This window comes from Periplaneta americana, chromosome 6, assembly GCF_040183065.1.
Source record: "Periplaneta americana isolate PAMFEO1 chromosome 6, P.americana_PAMFEO1_priV1, whole genome shotgun sequence".
In the NCBI taxonomy this organism is placed as follows: domain Eukaryota; kingdom Metazoa; phylum Arthropoda; class Insecta; order Blattodea; family Blattidae; genus Periplaneta; species Periplaneta americana.
Window position 1 is genome coordinate 132,930,332 of NC_091122.1, and position 14,370 is coordinate 132,944,701.

Below are 14,370 nucleotides of genomic sequence, written 5' to 3' on the forward strand. Positions count from 1 at the left end.
CGTTTTGCGAGTCCTGCACTAGACCAATAGTCGGCAAAGATTACATCATATAAAAAGTACCCTGCAATATACAGCAAAGGGGAAAGTGGGAGAGGAAGGATACCCAGACTACAGAACAATTATTTAGTCCTGACAGTCGCCGGCAATGTGCGCCTGGGTCAGGCGAGTCCATTAAGTTACGCCGAGGGATGTTCAGGTTAGTCTGTCGCCTGCAATCAGAGCGATCGAATGTCACGCATGCGGTATAGCGTTGTGTTTCCAGTACAGTTAAGCTGTACTGCATTCCTTTACCGACCGCTCGCCGTTATCTCTACTCCGGAACTCTTCTCACTACTCCTATTACTTCTCCTCTTTCGCGTCGCTGAGCTGCCAGGACTAAATAATCGGTCTGTACTTAAGTTGAATGAACAAGTGATGGCTAAGAAGAGGAAGATCATGCCTAACCCTCCGCCCTGCTTGTGTATTAGTTGACTCGCGAGTCATGAAATGAAAAACGCAATCTCCCAAACGCAATCCATGTGACGAAGACAACCAGACAGCTGTTCTTCTTCTCATAAGATGCAGAATCCAAGAACCCAACAGACCTCCACATCTCAAGAATTCTAATGCAAGCCTCTAGAAAGCCTTCTCATACCCAAGTATAGAGGTCTGCATCGGTCGCGTTTAGTCGGGTAAGGTGATGGCCCAACCGGGTCAGGACCCTACTAAGCCAGGTTCGTATCCGATCGGGTATGTACCTGCCTGAATTCGTCCAAATTCTATCCGACACTCGACTTCAAATCCGACTGAAGCGGCGCTGCGTTCTGACAGCAGCGATAGTACGTGATTTCTTAAAAGTTATTTCACATTGCATTATTATTATTATTATTATTATTATTATTATGTGTTATTGTTATCATTATATTAATTTAATAACATTTCCCCTAAATGTTTCAAATGCAATAAAATGTAATGATAAAAATTAAATGATAAACTTCTAATACAGTAGTACAAAATAATTATGTATTTTGTGATCAGCTTCAATCCGGACAGCCAATTTTAGCCGTTTACGATAGTATTTCAAACTATTTTCCAGTCTTCTTATAGGCCTATCCTACCTGAAAATATATTTACAATAGGAATCACTTTAATGTGACGCAGTACATTCCGAGATCTTGCAACTGCTGCTTCTTCGTTTCGTTTATGCGCACACACAGTCGGTGGATATCCAGAATACCGCAATCCTTTGCACCGGAAATACCGACAAATCATTCATTGTTATTCCAGCGTGCGCTATTTTCCATATACAATTGTATAGGGAATGAATGTAGCCTAAATCAGAGTCAAATATTTTTAATTTTAAGGATCACAGAACACTGGCCTAAATTGAATTTTATTTTAAATGTTCCTATTCCAAGCGTGTTGAAATGGCGGCCGACTAGCTGATTGCGCTACTCTGGGTATCCACACACATAACTAATACTTCCATCCAGAGGTGATAGTTTCATTAAAAATGTAGGCCACTATTTCAGTTACTTGTGACTTCTTCACTAAACTCTTTGCGGCATAGTGGTTATTGAGAAGAACCACCGTTTTCTTTCTTTCTAAATTTTATGGCACAGATATTCCACTTTATGGCACAGATATTCTACCTCTTGAGTATACATAGAGGTGCTATCTATTTTTTTAAATTGTGTGCAGAGTTAAAATGTTGAAAAAAATTGATTGAAGCTTTGGTATGATCCATGATATGAAAGATATAAAAAAAATAATTTGTGCTTCAAAGGGTTAACAATCGCCACAACCTCCACAATCGCCACAATCTCCGCCATCGCCACAGTCTTCACCACCACAACAATCACCGCCTTCACCATTGTCCGCGCAACAGCCACAGCACGTGAGACAGTCCCCACAGCAATCCAGGCATAACACGCACACATCCAAGCAGTTGTTGCAGATGGTGGTGTGATCCCTCCGGCTCTTCCACCAGCAGCACACCGTTACACAACAGATCACGAAAAAGGCAGAGCCGCCCAGTATCAGCGGCAGTATTTCCGAAGAAGATTGAGGTGATGACATTTTGTTTCCTGTCACAAAAAGTTCATATTCCAGTAGTTTAATTCTTACTTAACCACATGAAAACGTGCTGATACTTCACATATCAGCATCTAGAGACAATTCTGAAAAAAAAATTCCGTATTTCTGGTAATGTTGTGATAAAAGCAAAGTATATTCAGCGGTAAGATGCACAACAAACGCTATTTTGAAGTTTCTTTTACTTTCTATAAAATTAATGTTTTAGTAGTTTAATGAGAAAGCCTTGCTGGTTTATCAAGCAGTATCTACAGTTGGTGCCTGAAAACAACTTGGAAGGGATATAGGCTTAAAGAACTCAGTGAGTTCTTTCTTGTTTGTCTGGAAGCAATTTGGAAAGCAGTATCTTCGTTTGACGTTATTCAGCGCTGGATTTGAATAGTCATGCTTCATGATGTTCTTGCTGTTATATTTCAGTTTGAAACATTAACAGTTCCATTGAAACAATTTCCTTTCCATATGATAATCTCACTACAGACTGATCGACCTTATTCTAATTCTTCACTCTCCGCTGACCACTCAAACTACAGCATATACATTCTCAAACTATAGTCTGTGTATTTCAAACTGGTGGCTTAAGGTCAAGCAATGGACTGCATTTGTCATGCGTGCTTACCCCCACTCCTGGCGCAGCATGTTAGAGAGGAATGCGACCAGCCAGAGCTTAGGAGAAGAGGTACAGTGTGGAGGAGACGAAATGACCTTGATCCGCCAGTTCGAAATGCACAGATTATATATGAAATGACACTAAAAGAATCGACTACGTTCGGGTCGTTCTTCTTTCTTTTCCCCTCATTTTGTTGTTAGTGTTTACTTCTGTGCTCCGAGTAGATGTACGTTGACGTAATATTGATATCACTGACTTTGAATATAATTGAAGGGTACTCGGGAAAAACGAACAATATCACAATGCTGTTAAGGGTGGTGTCATTATCTAATTCACTGTATTACTACAAACGTTAGTGTTATTTTTACCAAAAGTGGTAAAGGAGTATTAAAACCACGGATACACTCATCACTTCCTTCATTTCAAGTAGAAACGTCAATAAATTTTGCAGTAATATACTGAAATAGAACACTATCTCACCCTTAATGGAAATGTGACATTGTTAGTTTTTTCCGTGTACCCTTCAATTGCAAAAATGAGGAAAAACGTGAATTTATTGACAATATGTAGCCACTCAAGGTGCTTTCAATAATGCAACTTTGATTCAGTTGTGGATTCACATCTCTGCAATGGATGTTGGTGATTTGTGAGTATGAAGTCTTTTGCTGTTCTGGCTGAAGTCTTGACGTTAGGAGTTTTCACCTTGTGTTCGTCCAATTCTAAGTCGAAAGCCTCTTTTCTGAAAATATAACGTAGTCAGGGTTGCTAGACGTTCTGGATTTTAATGGTGTGTCCTGTGTCGTAGATTGAGTTATATTTGTCCTGGAATGTCAAAAAATTGAAAAAAAAAAAATGCAAATTTATCTTCATATTTATAAAACTACTTTTAGAATTTCTTATTCATTTTTTCAACACCCTGTCCAACCTATGTTCAATATCGTCGTTAACGTCGCCTGGCGCCTCCTATTGGGTTGTACTGAAATAAAAACTATAATAATAATAATAATAATAATAATAATAATAATAATAATAATAATAATAATAATAGTTTTATTTTCCCTGGCAGAGTTAAGGCCATCAGGCCTTCTCTTCCACTCAACTAGGATGAAATCGCATACAAAAAAATACATACTGGTATACAAATATTGATTTAAAAATAATAATAAACATAATTAAGTAAAAAAGAGACATTGAATACATATACACAATCAGTATTGACTTTAAAATAACAATAATAAAAAAATATGTATATAATAAAAAAAAAGAGACTGAATACATAATCACAAACAGGAAAATACATATAGTATACAGTATTAACTAAAAAAAAAAAGAATTAATACATATGAATATAATCTCACAACTAAAGGAATAAGTAGAATTAGTATGATCAGCACAGCACGTGTTACATTGAGAGAATGACAATTACCTAGATATAAGCGTTAATGGAAAAAATAAAGTAATGACTGTGTAAAATAATAATAATAATAATAAAGGTAAAGGTAAAGGTAAAGGTATCCCCGTAACATGCCATGAAGACACTTGGGGGGCATGGAGGTAGAGCCCCATGCTTTCCATGACCTCGGCACTAGAATGAGGTGGTGTGGTCGGCACCACGCTCTGACCGCCTTTTACCCCCGGGAAAGACCCAGTACTCAATTTTATAGGAGGCTGAGTGAACCTCGGGGCCGTTCTGAAAGTTTGGCAACGAGAAAAAATCCTGTCACCACCTGGGATCGAACCCCGGACCTTCCAGTCCGTAGCCAGCTGCTCTACCAACTGAGCTACCCGGCCACAATAATAATAATAATAATAATAATAATAATAATAATAATAATAATAATAATAATAATAATAAAAAATGATACCTAAAAAACTAATTCTTTGCATTTAAAATATATCTAAACAACCTAATTTTAAACAACTGAGGACTAAGACTATCCCTGATTTCGAGCGGCAGCGAATTCCATGAGCGGGCCATGGCTATTGAGAAAGAACTTGAGTACAGAGATGTCTGATGACGTGGTATTGATAGCAACAGATTGTGCTGTGAACGTGTATTTCGATTATGATGTGAAGCTAGGAGAGTAAACCGAGAGACAAGGTAGTTGGGTGTGGAATCATGTATAATTCAATATAGCAGGCAAACAGAATGTACTAAACGTCTATCTTGCAAGAGGAGCCAGGAGAGTCGTAGAAACTATTCCGATATATGATCATGTCGGCGGATATTGTATAGTATGTATTAGGTATTATACAGTATGTTAATTCTTGACTCTCTTTGGAATTTGATTTATTATTGATAGCATTTAAACAAAGTATCATGTATTTCTCTGTATATATCAGACTGTAATATGGCATTATTTTTCCAGATTTTTTTGTTGGGTTATTTCAGAGGTTTTCGCAAATGTAAGACGAATGTTAGGTAATTCATGGCGAATCCTCGGCGTTATTTTGCCAAATACCATTCCGATATCACAAATCCCATGGAATTTATTAATAGTATTAATGGCCCCCAATTTTCATTAGTATCAGCTTAATAGATTTTGAGTTATTGAAGTAAAAAAAAAAAATCATCATTTCAAAATGTATCTACTCCTATAAAATAAACGTTACAAGCCAGAAGACAGTCCAGCTTCTTTCACATGTCTATAATTTAACAATAGAGCTATAATTTTGAATTTTGGATGTGCCACATAAAAATATTTAACGAAGTCAGTTCAAAAATTTTATTTATTTTTTTTTTATTTTCCGGATACTATATTTAATTTTTTAATTTTGAAAACTTTTACTTTAGCTTATAAAAGGCTATGTAGTCTTATCAGCCATACTTTTCTGGACATGTAGTAACAATTTTAATTTCTTAGCAAAAAATTTGTTGGAAACTATAGTATTTGAATGCGAGTAAATGTAATAAAATTTAACGTTTGGAGAAGTGCCTTTTGTGTAACTAAAGCATAAATTTTGAGGACGATTAAGCTACGTTGACAAATTTTTGTAAAAATATAAATAAAAGGTCACTAATTATTAATTAATTGCAAAAGAAAATAACGAAAATGGTTCTTTTACCCCGAGAAATAAACAACATTTCACCCAAATCTTTCCAAAAACCCGGAACTTTTCAAAATAAGGGAATTACTCGTAAGAAAATAAAAAATTGTTGAAAAAATATTAATAAATACTAGTGAACATTAGCTTTGTATTATATACTCAAATGACCATTTTCATCTCTTTATTCTGCAGATATAAATGCTTCTTTGTTGCCTTAATTTCCTGGTTTGTGTATTTGGTCAAAAAAAGAAAAGGTTCCACAACGACATTTGTCTTAGGAATTTATAGGAAAGTCTTACCAAATGAACAATGTTGCTAATTTTTTACATTGAAATAGACAAATACTTTACACGAGTTTATACAAAGTCTGGCAGAAAAACGAGCTATTTTAATTATGGTTTATCTAACGACGCTCGCAACTGCCGAGGTTATATAAGCGTCGCCGGTGTGCCGAAATTTTGTCCCGCAGGAGTTCTTTTACATTCCAGTAATTCTACTGACATGAGCCTGTCGCATTTAAGCACAACGTGCTTTTACAAGAATAACGACAGTTCTGAGGATACTACGCATGAATTTAGCCACTTCAATTGGTGCTATTATCCCGTCCATCTATTCATGCGCCTTACATTTTTATCCATACAAAATTCAAGCTGTACATCAATTTAAACATCGCGATATTCTCAACCGAAGGACGTCTTGTGAGGAAATTTTAAATCGCACGGATAGAGATGACTTTATTGACATTTCCTGGATGTCTGACGAAGTATATTTCCATGTCAGTGGTGGTGACTCAAAGGGCGTCCTCTTTAAGAAATAAATGGCTGACTATGTAGTCTATAATCTCACGTATGTCATTAGAAATAAATTATTGAGTCAATAACAAACTATTTATAATCGTCCTTCTCTCTGTCGGGCTTTGTAAATCCAACAGCTTTTCTGATCGTACAAGTGCGCTTCCCAGCGTTCATATCTATAATTGCACAGCAAACTACAAACAGAACATCACCTAGCATAAAATACTTTTAGAAAACATAATTGCAAACAGCAGGACATATGAGCACCCCACAAAAAATGTTCGGGACAACACAAATATTTTGCGAAAAGAAAAAACCGGACTATCCAGGGAGAATAAGGACGAAAGGACACCCAACTCTAGAGCAAAAACATACTCTGCTCAAAATTTATAAAAATTGGCAAAATCAATCAGTACTAGTAGATGGAAGTGAAGTTAGGTCCATAGCATCAACTCACAATAAGAGAAATGAGACAATTTAGAAAAAAAAAAAACAGATGGATATTCATTTTTGGGTACATGAAGAAAACTCGAACATTTTGAAATAATGATAGATACAGAGTGAATCGTAAATAATATCATTAATTTCAAGAGGTTCTTCTTTGAGGTACTTCAAACAAAAAATTTAAATGTGATTTTGCTCGTTTTTGCTTCTTTTTCGAGATAAAAGTTGTTTTATATGAAATATTTCATAGCATGTTTTCGGAAAGCCATTGATTGAATTCCCAATATGCTCAGACAATTTAAGAGAGCAGTGTATTATGATAATAAAATTGGAATATGTAACTTATTATATATTTTTAGCATGTTAAATATTACAGTACCTGGTTGACTAGTTTCAGCCTATTATTGGACATCTTCAGAACTGGTTGGTGCTGGTCTTGGCGCATTTTCTTTTTTCCTGTGGGGGTGTGTTTGTGTAATGTAATGTTATGTCAAAGTGTGTGTATTCTGAAATTGAGTTGTGTGTTGAGAATTTCGTTTGGATGTGTTTGACTCCACATTACACTACACAAACACACCCCCACAGGAAACACAAACAAAAGGCGCCAAGACCATCACCAACCAATTCTTAAGATAGTCAATAACAGGCTGAAACTTGTTAATCAGGTACTGTAATGTTTAACACGCGAAAGATCTATAATACATATTCCGAAGTGATATAGTGTTAAAATTTGTGTAATCAAGATGGATTGAAAGAATTTTAGATTTGTCCTTCAAATGTATAGAAATTTTATCCGAACTAATGCAACTTTTCGTTCTGAAAAGTAATTTTCAAATGTTACATTTTTTTGGCAGAGCGTGGTGCCGACCACACCACCTCATTCTAGTGCCGGGGTCATGGAAAGCATGGGGCTCTACCTCCATGCCCCCCAAGTGTCTTCATGGCATGTTATGGGGATACCTTTACCTTTACCTTACCTTTTACATTTTTTCGGTTGAAATTTCTGCACATTCAATGGAAAGAATTGAATTTTTTTTCAATAATTTAATATCATAATACACTGCTCTTTTAAATTGTCTGAGCATATTGAGAATAAAATCAATTGCTTTCCCAAAACACACAATGAAATATTTCATATAAAATAATTTTTATATCGAAAAAGAAGCAAAAACGAGCAAAATTGTATTAAGATTTTTGGTTTGAAATATCTCAAAGAATAACCCACTGAGATTACTGACATTACTTACGGTTCACTCTGTACATATGCAGCAAATTGTGAAATTTGTTCAGTTGCCTACTACAGATTGAATTGGATACACATGTAAAGAGAACTGATAATATTGGGATAGTCAAACAGTTTATATCACCTATAAGCCTAAAGGTACGAGAAGTTTGGGACGACAAGTGACTGACTGATTGAGGCAGTAGCAGACCAGGAAGCCTAAAATGAGAAAGGGTGATGATGAAAACAGAGAAGTTACTCAAAAGACGGAGTAGAATAGGCTTTGCTCGAGGAATTTTGCTCATTTTATTAATACCACCCACCGATCCTATTACACCAGTGCTATTTAAATGTTGAAGATTACGTACCTGTTGTAAATTATGTATCAAAGTGCCAAAATATGAAGGATCTGAACTCGTCCTCACAGTAAAATTGTGATACATTGCAGTTTCTTCAACGCGTGTCCATTACAGTGTGTTTGTTGTAGCATATCTTATCGCTCTAGCGATGCCAACTCCACTTCCTTCCGTTTCTCCACGTCTTCTCGTACGCCTATATCTCGCCTGGGGAATTACACGGGCCATGAATTTCACCCAAGATTGTGAGATAAGCCCTATATAATTACACATTTGAACCACAGAGCTAGTAGTGAGTGACGTTTCCCACAAGGGACACCCCTACTTCAGGGAGTAGAGACCCTGCCAGTGCCATCTATACTGTACAACTAACAAGGAAACGTTCAACACTGGAAGGTTGCGTAGTACCTTCAAATTTTGCACACCAATACGTCTTATTACGTCTTTGTAGTATAAGATGTCGTGCCAAAAAAGTTGCAAAAATAATATGCTATGTATTTAAACGATGTTCCGAATATCGCTGTGCATCTATATCAGACGTCTCCAAAAGCGTACTCACGAGTAAGCCCCTGAACGGAACCGAAGCCAGTACGTAATGAGCCGCTCCACCTCACCCATCCCCACCTGTACTGTATTCAATGTTTATGCGTAAACGAGGAGCAGTGGCGGACTGCCATTATCATTGTGTTGGTCGGAGTGTTCCACATTTTCACAATGTCTTCTAATCATGGACGTAGTACTTTCAAGGAAGAATAGGAAGAGACTTTTTTTTTTAGTTAGTGGGGAAAATGTGAAATGCTTAATTTGTTCAAAAATTCTTAAGGGTGTGTTAAAATTCAACATGCGACGACAATACTCAACTCTTCACAAAGAATATCATACAATTATAGGTATGTGGGACATTTGAAAAGAATTTATTTTGGGCCTATCTGTATAACTGTTGGTTATACATAATAATCAGTGTATTACAAAACGTTTACACTCAGTTCCGCATGACAAACATATAATTTTTCGTTTAATTTTAGGTGAAGTGCGTAGGCCTACAAATATTTTGATAAATATAAAATAAGAAAATACAAACACAAATCACACACGTGTCCTCAGTCTTAAACAAAAAAAGCTTCTTCTAGCTATGTTCTAGCTTGGAATATTGGAAAGTCAATGAAGCCCTTTACAGGAGCATCATTTGTAAAATCGTGCATACAGGACGTTACTAAAATACCATGTCCTGAACAAAGTCAAAGTTTGAGAAAATTAAATTTTTCCAATTACAGTTCAGAGAAGGAATTTCAAGATTGTAAATGTAATTGAATCTGAAGTCGAAACCACAATTAACCAGTTTGTAGCTTACTCACTTGCATTGGACGAAAGCACAGATAGAAATGACAAAGCTCACCTAGCCATTTTCATCCGAGGAGTTAATGAACATTTTACTGTGTCTGAATGTCTTCTAGATGTAATTACAAAATGCAACTGGAGAAGATCTTTTCCAGGCACTGAAAGGCACCATAGAACAGAAGGGGTTTAATTTGCAATGGCTTGTGTCAATAGCAACAGACGGGGATCCAACTTCCAAAATAATATACAAACGTATAATATTTCTTATTCTTTTGATGTTATTATTTGTAAACATAAGCACACCGTTGCCGTGATCCCCCACTGATCGCTCCCATCTGTTGAGGTACGAGTATCTTTTCCTTACAGCACACTGTGTTCGGCGGGCTGCATCGAGATCACGAAATACTATACGCTTTTTGGAGACCTCTGATCTATATGAATCTAGTAGTTGCGCAGCCTTTTGAGTGTAGCGTCTGGCGGAGATGAGGGAGAAACAGGGCTGCAACTCAACGTCTGTAAACGCAGAGTTAAATAGGGTCCAACATTACGAACAAAATATGAACTGATTTCAGAACATGGGAGGAGTGATAGTAGGAGGAAGAAGAATAAAGTCTAAGATTTGCGGATGATATGGCGTTGTTAGCAGAAGAGGAGATGATACTAAGGGATATGCTACTGGAGCTAAATGACAACTGTGAGCAGTATGAAATGAAGATAAATGCCAACAAGACAAAGAGCATGGCCATAGGAAGAAAAGTAAAGGTAACTTGAGAATTCTAAATGAGGCAGTAGAGCAAGTGGACAGCTTCAAATATTAGAAATGTACTATAAGCAGTAACATGGGCTGCAGCCAGGAAGTCAAAAGGAGAATAGCAATGGCAAAGGAAGATTTTAATAGAAAAAGGAGCATCTTCTGCGGACCTGTGGAAAAAGAACTGAGGAAAAGATTAGTTAAAGTACTTTGTGTGGAGTGTGGCATTGTATGGGGCAGAAACATGGACATTACGACGAAATTAAAAGAAACGAATAGACGCATTTGAACTGTGGATATGGAGAAGAATGGAGCGTGTGAAGTGGACAGACAGAATAACAAATGAAATTGTGTTTCAAAGAGCGGGTGAAGAAATAATGATGTTGAAAAAGGATTTGGTTGGGTCACTGGCTGAGATGAAACTATCTACTGAAGGATGCACTGGAAGGAATAGTGAACGGAAGAAGAGTTTGGGGCAGAAGAAGATATCAGATGATAGACGACATTAAGATACGTGGATGATATGAGGAAACAAAGAGGAAGGCAGAAATAGGAAAGACTGGAGAATGCTGAGTTTGCAGTGAAAGAACTGCCCTTGGAGAGAACACTATGTATGAATGAATGAATGAATCCAACCTTCCAATTTTGAACGTTCCTTTCTAAGTACAAGATCAAAACAAATTGGAAGTATCTGCTTAAATGCGAGGATTAATGAAGGCATTGAAGTTCATAATTTTAATCGATTGTAAATGATACCAATATCTTATTTGGTTATATTAAATTAATCATTAAAGCTCTAAAGCTGCGGGAAAATACCAAAGAATACGAAATGACAATGTAGAATACGACAGTTTTCCCTAATAGAATTCGTAGAATACAATGCATCGTTAGATACACGAAGGCTCTGTTAGTTGCATAAACTGCAGACAATGTTATCTATCAATCAGTGCTATTAAAAAGGTGAAATAATAATCAGATTTTATTAACATACTGCTTCGTGGCCTAGTGATCAGCATGTGTGACTATAAGTCATGAGATCCTAGGTTCGATTCTCGTCCTGAACATTGTAACTTATCTTCTTAACGAGACTGTTTAATATTTTTACTCGTGAACATTTAGAAGGGAAGTGAGTGTTTATAAAGAATTTAAGTAGGCAAGAGCACTTCAATGTTCAAGTAAGGTTCTCAGAATGCGTCCTAGATCTGAAGTGTGGGAACTGTACGATACATAAACCACCAACAAGAAGAAAGCCAAATTCGAATATTGCGTATATATTAACATAATGAAGTGGCAATTGGACACTTAAGTTATTATTAAAAATATAAATAAATCAACTGGACTATAAATTAAAAATTGTAATAAAGTTAATTTGAACATTAACTCAAAACATATACCTGAGATTAAAAATAAAATAAAACCCACTCCAACAATGAAAATTAGTCCTACACAATCCAAGGCATAATTTGTAACAATTTAATCTTTAACGTTGAAATTTCATTTTTAATTAAATGAAATTCAAGATTAATTCCACTAATAATTTAAGCTATAATATGTTTTTACCTATAGAAACTCTTAGTATACTCGTACAATTACTCAAATAACTTCTAGATCTTTATGAGTTGCACAAGCATCGTGTTCCATAAAATCCTATTTCTAATAGGATTTTACAAAAACGAATAATTAAAATTTGTTTGAAGAAACGTTTCGATTATCCAACTAAATTAATTTATTCTGAATTTAATGTATTTAATATTGAACAAATTTATAAGTATACGCTGTTAAAATTTTATCATAAAAATCGTAATAAGTTTGTATTACAGACACACAATTATGACACAAGACGAAATATTAATTCAACATTAGTAGAACCTAAATGTCTCACATCTGCTGGTCTAAAGCACAGCATAAATTTTGGCCCTCGGTTGTACAATGCTTTAACTAAATTACACCCAGAACTTCTAACATGTAACCCACTAACATATAACAAGAAAATTAGAAACGTGTTAATATCTTCAATTTGATTAAATAAATTTATAGCCTATGTGTATGAATTAATCAACCTATATTATATTTATATTCTATAATTTTGAAATATATATTAGTCCTACTTTTCACGTGCGATATTATTCTTCTATAGTGTTAATATTATATTATATAATTCCATTGCCGCTGTAATTATATTTTAGTTCCTATTTTATTTTACTTATTTATTTATATTATTATTTTTTATTTTAATATTATATCTGAACTGCGACCGAGCACGAGCGCTGCTCATTCGGTCTCAAATTTTGTTAATACTACTGTATCTTCTTTTTATATTACTTGTATTATTTTATTTGTATTTCTCTTTGTTTGTTTTGTAATTATATTTCTTTATTCTGTATATTTGAAATAAATAAATAAATAAATAAATAAATAAATAAATAAATAAATAAATAAATAAATAAATAAATAAATAAATAAATAAATAAATAAATAAATAAATAAATAAATAAATAAATAAATAAATAAATAAATAAGGGAACACCTAATGCTTTTTGGTTAACTTTCCGAAGAGAGGTTTGAATCTCGTAACTGACACAAACAAGGCATCACTCATGAGGCAACTAAGCCAAGAGATAATGGGGTAGAATGGCCCGATCCGTTACCTCTCCATCGCACATGTTGCTGACTAGTAACATTATTTCGAACACCAATTATTACTGATAAGAAAAATGCCTGTGACTGTACAAAAGCAGTAACACAAATTCGTTCCACATGTTTGCAACTTCTACCTGATTACGTTTTTAATACCTTATAATATGCCAAAATTTCCATTCGCACCAATTATAGCCTAAGTCATAATTAGCTTACATTCCTATTTGAGCCCCCTAAAAAGACATTTAGTTGGTTGTTATATCATAATCGTTAATTTAAAAAATACTCCGTTTCTTAAATAAAGCCATTATTATTATTATTATTATTATTATTATTATTATTATTATTATTATACCTGCATTCAAGTTCCTTTTCTAATACTACCCCTTTCCCAAGGGGGAAAACAAGCAAATCCACCCCCCGCCACAAGCCGCACCCCTCCCCCCGAAATGATAAAAATTAATCCCATCTGAGCTTCACCAGTCTTATTAAGTACACAAAGATGCCTTTTTTGGAAAAAACGAAACCATGTTTATTTTATTTTATTTTTTTTTTGCAGGCTTCTGTTATTTTCACGAAACTGTACTTGGCATTGGAAAGGATCGTAATGTACCCTCCCAAAAAGGCTCGATTTTCTTGGGCATTGCTGCTGTGAGACACAGTGACTCTGGCTATGAAATCACTTACTACTGGTTTGTCACCTCTCACCACAGTTTAACTGTCGTGTGACTCCTGATGCACATGACGTCATTCAAAAGTCGTTTCCCAGAGATCGGAAACAATCTTCCGTATTACAATACGGTAGTGTAGGACGGGGTTGTGCTTTTAAAACCTTCCTCATTCCAACACTGCTACAGAAAATAATAATAAAAATATGTCTTAATAAGCCTTTTGATTATCCCTCAGAACTGATGTAGCCTGAATTTAAAGTATTTGGTATCCATCAAATTTATTGAATATAAAATACTTTGTGTTATTGAATTTCGTATATAAAAACCAAAATATATTTAACTTGTATTCACATAAATATAGAACTAAAAGATCAGACACCATATGCTTGATAGAACATAAATGTACCAAAACTGTAGCTTAAAATCACT

General features: G+C 35.1%; 1 long non-coding RNA gene across 1 annotated transcript; it reads right to left on the reverse strand.

Moving 5' to 3' along the window:
- Positions 1 to 2,462: 2,462 nt before the first annotated feature.
- LOC138701749 (uncharacterized) lies at positions 2,463 to 9,209 on the reverse strand. Its single transcript, XR_011332679.1, has 2 exons — positions 8,557 to 9,209; positions 2,463 to 3,502 (listed from the first exon to the last, which is right to left on the reverse strand). It is a non-coding gene; the product is annotated as an uncharacterized lncRNA (long non-coding RNA).
- Between the last annotated feature and the right edge of the window lie 5,161 nt (positions 9,210 to 14,370).